We start from the raw sequence: 12,398 nt of genomic DNA, 5'->3' as shown, positions 1-12,398 counted from the left end.
TATTTTGTTTTTCTCTTGGAGGGAACTGTTACTGCCGGCTCATGGCCTTTGGTTCCTTCTTCCTCGCATAAAAAAAATATATATATATATATAGGTACACTATATCTTGCTTCTCAATGCATCCTCTATACGTTCTACCTTCATTTGTTAGCAGTTCTAGCACATATATACATATTTCCTACATAAAAATACTGTAACAGTTTAGAATAGGTTAACATAAGTGTCTGGTTTATTAAACAGAAGCAACATTCAAAATTCGTGCGGTTAGCACTCATGCAGCGTACTCACCCCTAGCGACTGTCATGACATTCAAACTCTTGAAATGGGTTTTGCCAAAACTGACGGTTCAGATTTTTTACAGTAAGGATGACTGGCGCCAAGGAATGTCTGACGACTGAACATCACAGGTGGATCGCCTAAACTCGTGGTTTTTATAGCAATGCCCTAAGTGAGATTTCACTGACACTGATTTCCTATTTACAATGGGCTGCCATGGCCCCCGAAAATCTCAGTTTGAGAATCAGTGACCCAGGTTACTAAACTGGGCACAGGACAATAGATTATACTGCTGTTCCAGCTATACTACCGTTAACAGCTTCTTAGTGTTTTATTTTAACCATTTGTAAGCCATACCTCCACCTTATCCAGAAGTAAAGTTAACTGGCTTTATTGTTACTTCACTTTTTGCATTATTATTATTATTATTATTATTATTATTATTTATTATTATTATTATTATTATTATTATTATTATATAATTATTCATCATCATCTAATCCTCTTTCTCCCATGAGATGCGTAGGAGCCAGGAGTTAGGCAAACTGGTCCTGACATTTAGGATGAAAGTGACCAGCCTCACTCATCCCTGAGTGGCATTATGTGAGCAATAAACCCCAACTTCCCCTTGGATATAATCCTACTCAGGATCAATCTGGCTGAAGGGCCTTAATTACCCACTAACCACCAGATGCCGTAATTTGGTCATATGGTTACCATCCAGCTAATATGAATAGTAATTATTATTATTATTATTAATGATGTTGTTGTGGTCGCCACCTCCGCCAACGAAGTTGTAGGAGGTTATGTTTTCACAAGTGTTAGTTTGTTTGTGTACAATTTATCAAAAAGTTGTTACTGACTTTCAGTGACATGATGGTTAGGTGAGCAGTGGGTCGAGGAATAGTTGCCTAGATCTTTAAGGTGGATCCAGATACGGATGCAGGAAATCATAAACTTTATTGGCACTGGTGGGGGGATGCACTCTCTGAAATGGTCTAATAGGGCAAACTAAGATGTAGAATTATTTGACCAAGTGCGATCGTTAACCCGCCCCGTCCCGTCGACATATGGGTACATTGCAACATTTTGCATTTGCCAGTCCCGGCGACGTACTGGTACGTCGTGCAATTGCAAGGTCCCTAATTTGCACAATTTTCAATTTTCGTGCATGATTTTTCGTACGTATACACGGGACACCTTCCTCTATTCCTCTTCAAGATGCCAAGCAGAGACAATGCCTTACATCGCATAACCTCCCCCCTCCCCCCTCACGCCATTGTCTCGGCAATTCACCTGTTACCAGTGACCTGGCCAGTAAAGACATTCAGGGCCAGAGTGATTCCACAATCGATGACAATGTGGAAGACAAAGTTTACATAGCATTAGAGGAAGAAACAGTCAGAAATAATGTTCAGGTAATGTGGCAAAAGAAGGTCAGGTATGGTGATGAGTTAGTGAGTGAAACAATGCTTATAATGCCTATATTACTGTTTGAAAACCAATATATTCTCATACTACATATAAATTCGTACCACGTAAATAAATAAATACCGTTTATGAGTGGTGTGAAATAGATACCCTCCCATAGAACTCGTTTTCTTTGGTGCCAACCTGTTAGAAAACCCAGTCAGGTAAGGAGGTACTGGTACCTGGATCGAGTATTTTAAACCTCAGGTGAGCGATTTCTTTATGAATTTTCGATGTTTCTCACCAAAAGCGGAGGTTTTAGTGAAAAAAAAAAAAAATCGAAAATACCTCGGGATTGGGGGGTGTCAGAGGTACGAAATAGCTCAGGATGTGACGAGATAAAGTACCGTATCTGTCTGGTAGGATAAGAGTTACAACAGTAAACCTCACCTTCTCTTCTTGACAGAGACTTAGCTGTCTGAGGCAACCGACAGCAAATCCTTTCCTGTTTCCTCCTACTTTCTCTATACTCATTTCAAAGCCAAAGGTGGATGTTGTGTATATGTACGTAACAATTTATCTTGCTCTCGTGTTCCTGAACTTGATTCTTCTGAATTCTCTACTCTCTGGCTTCGGCTTTCTTGTCATTCTCTGACTAAATATATCTGCGCTGTTTACTTATTCCCTAATTCTACTATCAAAAATTCTTCGACTATCTTACTTCTACGATGGAACACATTCTATCCATATCTCCTTTCTCTGAAATCTCCGTTCTAGGAGATATCAATGTTCGCCACCACCTTTGGCTCTCCTCTCCTTTCACTGATCCACCTGGTGAAAAAGCCTACATCTTTCTACCCTTAATAACCTAAAGCAGCTTGTACAGCACCCTACCCATATCCCTGACCGCCTTGGAGAGAGCTTTAACATACTTGACCTCTCCCTTACAGCTGATCCTTCTGCTTACACTGTTAATCTTTCCTCTCTATTGGGCTTCTCTGATCACAACCTTATTACCTTAACCTGTCCAAAGAAACGTCATCTGTGGCACTTTGGAGCTGCAGATTGGGAGGCCCTCAGGCAGTACTTCTTTGATTTTCCCTGGAATGATTACTGCTTCCATGGCCAGGAGCCATCTGAGTGTGCCTTGCGCATTATGGAGGTTATTCTCTCGGGCATGGAAGCATACATTCCTTTCTCATATCCTTTGACTAATGCAAGAAAGCCTTGTTTTAATCATGCTTGTTCTAATGCTGTCCACAACAAGTAGAGGGCCTATAAAAGGTATCAGAGCCAACCCACCCCTGAATCACATCTTGTTTATGTTCCTGGCCAGAATCGTGCAAAGTCTGTTCTTCACTCTGCTAAAAATAACTTCATCCGTATTAAGTGCTCTCAACTCTTCAACTCGAATTCTTCCTGCTCCTTCTGGAATCTTGCCAAAAGCCTTTCTAACAACTTTACCTCATCACCCTTCCCTCCTCTTTTCTATTCTGATGGCTCTTTCTCCTCCAATTCCACTTTAGACAAATCCACTGCTGTTCCTCCATCATTTCTCCCTTCAGACGTTCTCATGGCTGACATTAAAATTTCTTCAGCTAATGTATTTTCTGCCATCACTGGCCTCAATACTAACAAAGCATATGGGCCTGATGGAGTCCCTCCTGTTGTCCTCAAGAACTGTGCTTCAGTGCTTACACCCTGCCAAGGTAAACTTTTTCGCCTTTGTTAACTTGTACTTTCCTTCTTGCTGGAAGTTCGCTCTCATTCAGCCAGTCCCAAAGAAGGGAGACCGCTCCCAACCCTGTAACTATCGTCCAAGTGCTTTAACATCCTGTGTCTCAAAAATTTTCGAGTCAATTCTTAACAGAAAAATTTTAAAGCATCTTTCCTATCACAACCTTCTCTCTGATCGTCAGTATGGATTCCGTTAGGGATGCTCCACTGGCGATATTCTCATCTACCTTTCAGACTCCTGGTTATCCTCCTTTCGGGACTTTGGCGAAAGCTTTGCCTTTGCACTTGACATCTCAAAGGCTTTTGATCGAGTCTGGCATAAATATTTAATTTCCGAACTGCCCTCTTATGGTTTCTATCCTTCTATCTGTGCCTTCATCTATAGCTTCCTTTCTGGTCATTCTATAGCTGCTGTTGTAGACGGCCATTGTTCTTCTCCTAGATCTATCGACAGTGGTGTTCCCCAGGGTTCTGTCCTATCACCAACTCTCTTCCTTTTATTCATCAGTGACCTTCTAAGCTGTACATCTAACCCTATCCATTTGTACGCTGATGATTCCACCCTTCACCTTTCCATCCGGTTCCTGCAACGTCCATCTCAGCAGTTACTTCAACAAGCAAGGGATGAGGCTATGACATACCTAATGTCTGACTTGGCTCGTATCTCTGACCGGGGTAAAAAATAATCTTGTTTTTAATGTATCAAAGACTCAGTTTTTAGACCTATCAACGGGACACTGTCTTCCACAGGAGTACCCTCTAAAGTCTAATGTTTAATAATATCCAGATCAATCCTGCATCTTCCTTGAACATGCTTGAGGTTTCATTCACTCGGGACTTATCTTAGAAAAATCATATTGCATCTCTCGTAAAATCTGCTTCTAAGACATTAGGTGTGCTAAGCCGACTCCATACCATCTTTATCCCTGCACAGTTGTTGACCTTATACACTGGTTTTATTCGCCCGTGTTTGGAGTACAACTGTCATGTGTGGGGAGGCTCCCCACATACAGCTCTTCTCAATAGGATGGAGTCAAAGGCTTTTCGTCCCACCAAGTCTCCTTCTCTTACTGGCTCCCTTCAACCTCTGTCTCTTCGCCGCACTGTTGTCTCTTTATGTCTTTCCTATCGCTACATCAATGGTCACTGCTCCTCTGAACTGTCTGCTTGCATCCCTCCACCTCTACGACGGGTGCGTAGCACCCGTCTAGCAACAAACTCTCATCCCTTTTCTGTCCAACTCTATTGCAAGAGTTAACCGTTACTTCTAGTCCTTCATTTATGCAACAGGTCGACTCTGGAACTGTCTCCCTCTGTCTGTATTTCCTACTTCCTATGATCTCCAGTCTTTGAAACGCAGTGTGTCCAGGCATCTCGAAATGAACGGATCTTGACTTTGGCTCTCTTTTGTATTGTTTTTGTTTTTTTCTTGGAAGGAACGGTTTGCGGGCTCGTGGCCTTTGGTTCCTTCTTTCATGCATAAAAAAAGATCATAAATTTTGTTGGCATTGGCGGAGGTATACACTATCAGTGTTTTCTAGTTGTTGTTGTCGTTGTAGTTGTTGTTGTTGTTGTAGTTGTTATTGTCATTGTAGTTGTTGTTGTCTTTGTAGTTGTTGTTGTCGTTGTAGTTGTTGTTGTCGTTGTAGTTGTTGTTGTCGTTGTAGTTGTTGTTGTCGTTGTAGTTGTTGTTGTTGTTGTGGTTGTTGTTGTCGTTGTAGATGTTGCTGTCGTTGTTGTTGTTGTTGTCGTTGCTGAATTATTTGACTGTGTGATCATATAAGTGTTCATTTGGTAGGAAAGAGGAATTACAGCAGTATTTCATAAATTTTATTAGCATTGGTGGAATTATGTGCTCTTTGAATGCCTTTTTATTATTGTTGTTGTTGTTTGTCCCATATTTTTACGGGGTGATGTGGAGCCTGCAGTGGTACCCCTACTAATCTGGTGCTAAGATGCAAATGTTCCATCCATCCAGGAACCAAACTTCCGCACTTTTCCCCACACCTCACTCTTGGAGTCGCTGTCAGTCATGAGTTAAAATCTTTTCACTGCACGGGATGACAGAATCAACATAAGAATCCCATATCTGATGTGCTTAATAGAGGTTTGTAACACTATGTACTGAACAATGTTTTGTACTCAGAGGAGTGGAGCGTGTGTCAGCTGGTGTGGAGCCAGTGGTCGTATGGCACTCCATGCTGCCCTGGACACCAAACATTTGGACACAGCGGTTGCTCTTGTGCGGGACATGGGGGCCAACATATTCCTGCAAGATAATTACAGAAGATTTCCCCTCACCATGTGTCCACCTTACCTTAGGACTCGCCTGCTGCAAGTGAGATTCATACATAAATAATCAAGAAATCTTGTTAATTACTGTTCCAGATAGCTTTTGGAGATAGTGAAGTCAAATAACTGTGTGTAGTCTAATTTTGCATATGCAGTGACTTCCGTTGCTCACACTTTGCTAAAGTACATTTCAGATGCATGATCATCCCTGAGAACCAACTTACCTTTCACGGCAGTTCATCTTTCATTGTGCAGCAAGACCCATAACATTAACCATCATTTGGATTCATCTTGGGTAAAACAAACAAAACATGATAATCATTCCGTTTTTATTTTATTATTGCGGCTGTTATTATTAGTCAGGCATAGTTACTCTTTTCTCCAACAGATGGCAGAATATCCTAGGTTGGCAAGTAGCTCAAATTCGAGGGAATGCAGTCGTCTTGCTCTGCACACGGAAAAGTTTTTTGTCGGCTGTGGACTGTAGTCACCTGACGCATCATCAAGAATAAATAGAATGGTGACCACAGTCTCCTTACGCGGCCAGAGGGTTAAACTTTCAGGATAAAATTATTTTCAAGCAGAAGTAACATAATGGAGGCATATTTCATATTAAATGATTATTCATTATTTTGTTGTACTACCACAGTGTTTTAGCCTACATACTGATTGACCATGAGTGGTTCAGGCATTAAGAATATTATTATTATTCCAAGGTTCATTTGTAGACACCACTAATATTGCTTCATTTCTTTGCAGGACGCTCTGGGCCGCGACTTCCGTTCCTTAGACCACTTGCTGAATAAGGCACACGACAGTAGTGAAAGGGAGGACACAGTCCATGTGATATTGCTTCTAGCTGCTCTTTATACCAAGAGTAAAGAGGGAACCAACAGAACAGAGGGAACCAGTCGTAGAGAGGGAGGCACAACAATATCAACAGACAATGGCACAGGCAGATCTCAAGGCACAACAGCATCTCAGTCAACCACGGACTACTTGGGGACCATTGACAACTGGAAATCATTGTTTGTGAATTTGGTCTCAATCTCAAGGAAGGGGAAAGAAGACAGTTTCACCTCCAATGCCTGGCTGGAAGACTTACTGGCATCTTTGTCTCATCCCACAAGCATGGAAGAGGAACAAGTATCAATGGGAGGTAATGGTGTGACAAGTAAGGGTGAACTTTTGAGCTATGCAGAGACTGCAATAAGTAAAGAAATGACCAGGACCGAAGAATATATGTTCTTCCAGTTGGTGGAAAGGCTGTCTCAAGTGAAGCTACAAGACAAGGACTGCACTGCAGAACTACAACTAATCAAAACCACTTTAGAGAAGGCAGTTGTCATATCCTGCAGAAATGGACTAACCACCCTGCTCCACCTATTACTAACTGTAGGTGGAGTAGGAATTGACATGGTTGTGGACGAGGTCAGTGGATCTACTGCCCTGCATGTGGCAGCAGCTCAGGGCCGCCTAGAGTTATGTGACTTCCTTCTGAGTCACCAGGCCTCAACTACAACACTGGATCACGCTGGTCGCACCCCAGCTCATCTTGCTTATATGTTTGGTCACCACACCACCGGAGATCGGCTGGTTGCTAAGGTTGAGCATGTTACAGATAAAGCCAACAACTCACCCAGGAAACTGCTTGATGGTTTTATGAAGTACGCAGAAACCTACATGCTTGATAAGAACTTTGATGTAGAATCTTATGAACAAAATGACGAGACTTCACTGATCCGAGATCACCTATGCCGTTTCAAACGAAGATGGCAAGGCAATATCGAGAAAGCTGTAAGAAAACTGCATGTGGACTTTACAGAAGGCGAAGCTCGAGAGGTGAAAGAGGTACTTACTAGAGAGCTGACAAGAATTTTAGAAAAGTTAGAAGCTAATCCATTGTTTGCCAGCAGTCTGCAGGTATTGGGTAGCTCAGCAGATAACCTTAGGCTGTATGCACCAGATGAGTTTGACTGCAATGTGGTTCTCAAAAATATTAGTGGCTTACCTGACGGTGGCTTGAGTGTAAGTCTTGAGCAACAGTCCCATAAAGAAGCAAGTGAAAAGTGCTACAACTTCTCCATCAGAGTAACAGCAACGAAAGATGAGCTGAAAACATTAGTCAGTGGCAGTAATTTTGTAAACATGTTTTTTGAAGCTCTGTCATGTTGTCTCACATCCTTTGAACCATCTGACCCTCGTCTGGGCTACGTTCTTCCCGGAGTGCGGAAAACACAAGTTGGAGCCAATGTGTCTTTTGCTTGGGAGGGGTTGGAGTTCCCCTTGCTGCTGATTGACGTGGATTTAGTTCCCGTGGTGGAGGTGCCGTGGCCTCAGCAGCTGGACAGACCACCACTGACCCCACCCTTGATAAATTCAGTCCACATTTCAAGTACAGGAGACGATAACTGGAGGTGTTCCTTTGCAGCTGTAGAGAACCAGATCTTTAGAGAGCTTCCAGATGAGCGTAGGTTGGTGCTCCTGGCATGTAAGTTACTGGTCGTCACACTGAAGGTAGAGAGCTGGGCACCAAAGGACATTAAGGAACAATATACCTACTGGACTGGCCACAGATTTAAGATCCCAGCACCTGCAGGATTTATCTTAAAGAGTTCCTTCTTAAGAGAGATGGAGGAAGTGAAAGACTACTCTCTCTGGGAAGCAACGTGTCTGATGGAAAGAATAAAGTCGGTATTCCAAAGGATGTGTAAGTCTGAAGACAGTAGCAGCAATTCAGGCAATAATCAGATATTTTATCACAGTCAAGTGAAAGCATACTTCGGAGGTGAATGTGAAAAGCCAACCATTGGTTACTCAGCCCCTGAAATCCTGCACTTTCTTGAGTCCTGGTGATTATATCCTTACAGTTTAGTATACCAGCATGAGTGAACATTATTCTGCCATTGTTTTGCCTGATGAAGGCTTAAGAACCTGTAGTTAGGTACGTCACCTGCAACATGGATGCAAAGAGCAAAAATGAGCAGCTGTATTGTTTGCCAAGAACAGTGACATACAGTTTTTTAGAACATTTCAGTGCAGATGTTTTGTCTAGATAACCATGTAGTGTATCTATTCATGGAGAAGAGCCTAAGGTTTATGAGCAGAAGATTTCCCAGTCATTAGCATAATTTATTGCATCTCAAGAACCCAACAGCCAACTGATGGCTTTGATCTTTTCTTTGACGAAGTGAATTATAATGAAATGGGTATCTAAGTTTCAAGTCAGGAAGCATTGTAATAAATTTTATTGTGGAACAACAACCCAACATTTGATAAAGGAATATATATATATATATATATATATATAATATGAAACACCGGCCGTGCCAACCCAGGTCACCACCACACCCCCAGGAGGAGACTACAGAGGGGTAGACAGAGCATGCGGCATGTCCAGCCTATACGGACATAAGTACACCTGGGCCACACGCCCCTACTCGGAAGATGCTCGACAAGACCACCTCGGTCCGAGTGCACTACCTTTCGGGCAAGCTAGCCCTTGCCAGGATCGGGGTGGAGCTGACTCTACAGCTCCAGGCAGCACCGCAGCAATGGCCCATAGCCGCACAAATAAAGAGATGGCCCATAGTCACTCTGCCTAAAAGGAGACAGCTCATAGCCGCTCTGACCAAAGGGCCACCGCCTATAGCCAGGCACCAGTGATGGCAAAAAGCTGCACACAAAAAAGGCCACAGCCTATAGCCGGGCCGTCAATAAGGAGACGGCCCATAGCTGCTCCGCCAGGTGCTGCCTACACCCCCCTGCAGAACCAGTGATGGCTCATAGCCATGCCGGGGAGAGACAGATAGCCCCCTCTCCTGCAGTTGCCTTGGAGGGCACAACACCGGCGACGGCCCATAGCCGCGCCCGTAGGCAGGAGACGACCCATAGTCACTCCTCATCTGCACGTTGCCCTCCTAATGGGACTTCAGCAACACCCCATAGCTGCGTCGACAGACAGGCAATGGTCCATAGCCTTGCTTTGTCTGCATTCTCGTCAGGGAGTCGAGCCCCGGTGATCGCCCAAAGATGCACTGACAGCGAAGGGACAGCCCATAACCGCCCTCCGTCTTTTGCCCAAGGGAACCTAGTAACGACCCATAGCCACACCAGGCAGGGACACCAAAGCCCCTCGCCCTGTGACTTCGAAACATGAGGGTGACCTGTGGTCAGCCCTGCCTACCGGCAGGAGCAGAAGCCTCCCCTCTGCTCTCCCAGACCTAGGCAACCTCCAGGAGGAGGGCTTCTGCCCCGAGGACAGGTGGAGAGGTCTCGTGTTGTCCCAGGGACTCTTCTTCATCTAGTCGGCCCCCTGAGGAGGACCTCCACCTACAAACTCTGGGCGGGAGCGATGCTGGAGCCAGAACCTGACGGTGCCTCCACGAGAAGGAAAATGCAGTCCACGGACCTCTGAGGGCACTCCCAGGACTCTGGGGTGAGACCTCACCCTTCCCCAACGGAGGCGACGCCCTTCCTCCACCAGGCGCCCAGGGGAGCGCTTCCGAGACCTATTTGGCCCAAGTCTCAAGGGCCAGACCCCAGTCCCCATCCCCGACAGTGAGGGGCCTTTCACCACGCCCAGTCCAAACCCTCGACGAGAGACGACGCCCCTGAGAGTAGTCCCACGGCTGTGGGACAAAGGGACTCCTGGCAGGACCCTTCCTACTCCAGGTAGATGACTGTGAGTCCCCAGGCCGCCCCCTTTCTCACTCGCCTGATCAGTGACATTCCCTAATATTGACAGTGATATATGGCTTTTGCAGACTGACAACGAGAGGCCAATACTGTGATATAAGTGAAAACTGTGAATCAGTGAAATAAGAAAAAAATACCAGAAATCGTGCATAACTATTTTGTATAAGACGAGAGGCAAACAATCAGTGTTACTACCATAACTCGGTGTCAGTGTCCAGCCATCCTGTGTAAGTCCAGAGACAGAAAACAGTGATATAGCTTTCATTACTATTGTAAAAAAAAAAAAAAAAAAAAAAAAAAAAAAAAAGAGTCAGTGGCAGAACAAATTCTCCAGAATTCGTAAAACCTGTGTTTTGCCTGATTTGTGGAAAAGGGCTTCTTGTGCAGAAACTGTAAAAGTGGCGTATTGCCCAGACCCAGATTAAGACTCCTCACTATTTAGTATCCTGTATGATACTCCAAACCCACCTACCAGCCAATGTATTAATTTTGATCGGTATATATATTTTGTACGAGTCTTCCTATTCCACATTAGAGAATTTGTCAATACACGTGTAAGGTTGTCGCCCTGTGTTTTTATGCCCTGATCCTCTCTTTTTTGTCTAAGCTACGGTCTAGAAAGGGAACCCAGCTACACTCTAGGTCAGTGTTTCTTAACCTTCTCCGACCTCAGCACCCCCTGTAATAAGATTTCAGTCCAGCACTCGTTTACACCTGGTTAATGGGACTACAGTTGCTGCACTACTGTAGGATTAAAGTAAAGTGAAGTACTGTCTAGCAGTTTATTTTATATATTCTCAAAAAAAAAAAAAAAATCAAGGATGCCAATACTAAGCAAAACCAATTTTAAAAAATCATGCAGCATTTTCCAGCCCCCCCAAAAAATTTATTACAGCACCCCTGGGGGTGCTAGCACCCCAGGTTAAGAAACCCTGCTCTAGGTGATCTAGAGACGGGAAGCCGCCCTTTAAATACCTAGGATAACACTATATATATATATATATATATATATATATATATATATATATATATATATATATATATATATATATATATATATATCGTCACCATCATCATCCGGACCTCCTTTCCCACCCAAGGACACGGTGAGGAGTAGCAATGTGTAGACAGCCCAAACTTGCCCAATCCAATGGGCCACGCTTCCATTCACTCACCATTCAAGCCCCCGGAATCCTGGCTATATCGGATATGCCAAAAACATTCATTACATTCTGTAGCTTCACATAAACGTATCCGATTGAGTCAAACCGGATGCTACCACGCTCAAAAAGAGTGCCAAAATCCCTGATCATGCACTTCTCCTCAAAACATTCATCCAGCCAGCTCAATCTCTTGTCAGTTCCCAAGTCTCACCGACTTCCAAACCTCTCTTCCTCACACACTCATCCACCATATCTCTCCACCTTCTCCTTGGCCTACCTCGCCTCCTCCCTCCTTCAAATTCGCTCAGATATACCTTATTCACCACTCTATTGTTATCCATTTTATCCAGATGACCATACCATCTCAGTACACTCTCTATAATTCTGGTGTCCACCGACTTCCTCATTCCACACCTTTCACAAATAACATTATTTCGTATCCTGCCCACCCTCTGTACTCCACATACATTCCTCAGCAGTGCCATCTCCACTGCTCTTACTCTTGACTTTTCATTTTCATGCCACACCATAGTCTCACATCCATATGTTAGAGTTGGCACTAACACTCCCTCATGTAAGCCTCGAGCAGCTGTAACACTCAAGCCGGTTTTTTATTAAGGCCTTCATTGCACCAGCTACTTTTCTTCCTTGTGTCACTCTGCTTTCAACTTCTTTTGCACATTTTCCTCTCTTTTCGATCACTGTACCCAAGTATTTGAACTCACCACTTCCAGTGTCTTTCCATTCACTGTAACTGCGAGTCCCCTTCTCTCTCAATAACCATCATTTTACTCTCGAGACGCTCACAGACATCAGCAAATC

The sequence above is a fragment of the Coenobita brevimanus genome, chromosome 37 (genome assembly GCF_032717465.1).
Source record: "Coenobita brevimanus isolate Jiangsu-jjx chromosome 37, ASM3271746v2, whole genome shotgun sequence".
Taxonomy (NCBI): domain Eukaryota; kingdom Metazoa; phylum Arthropoda; class Malacostraca; order Decapoda; family Coenobitidae; genus Coenobita; species Coenobita brevimanus.
Note: the sequence above shows the minus strand (reverse complement) of the source record.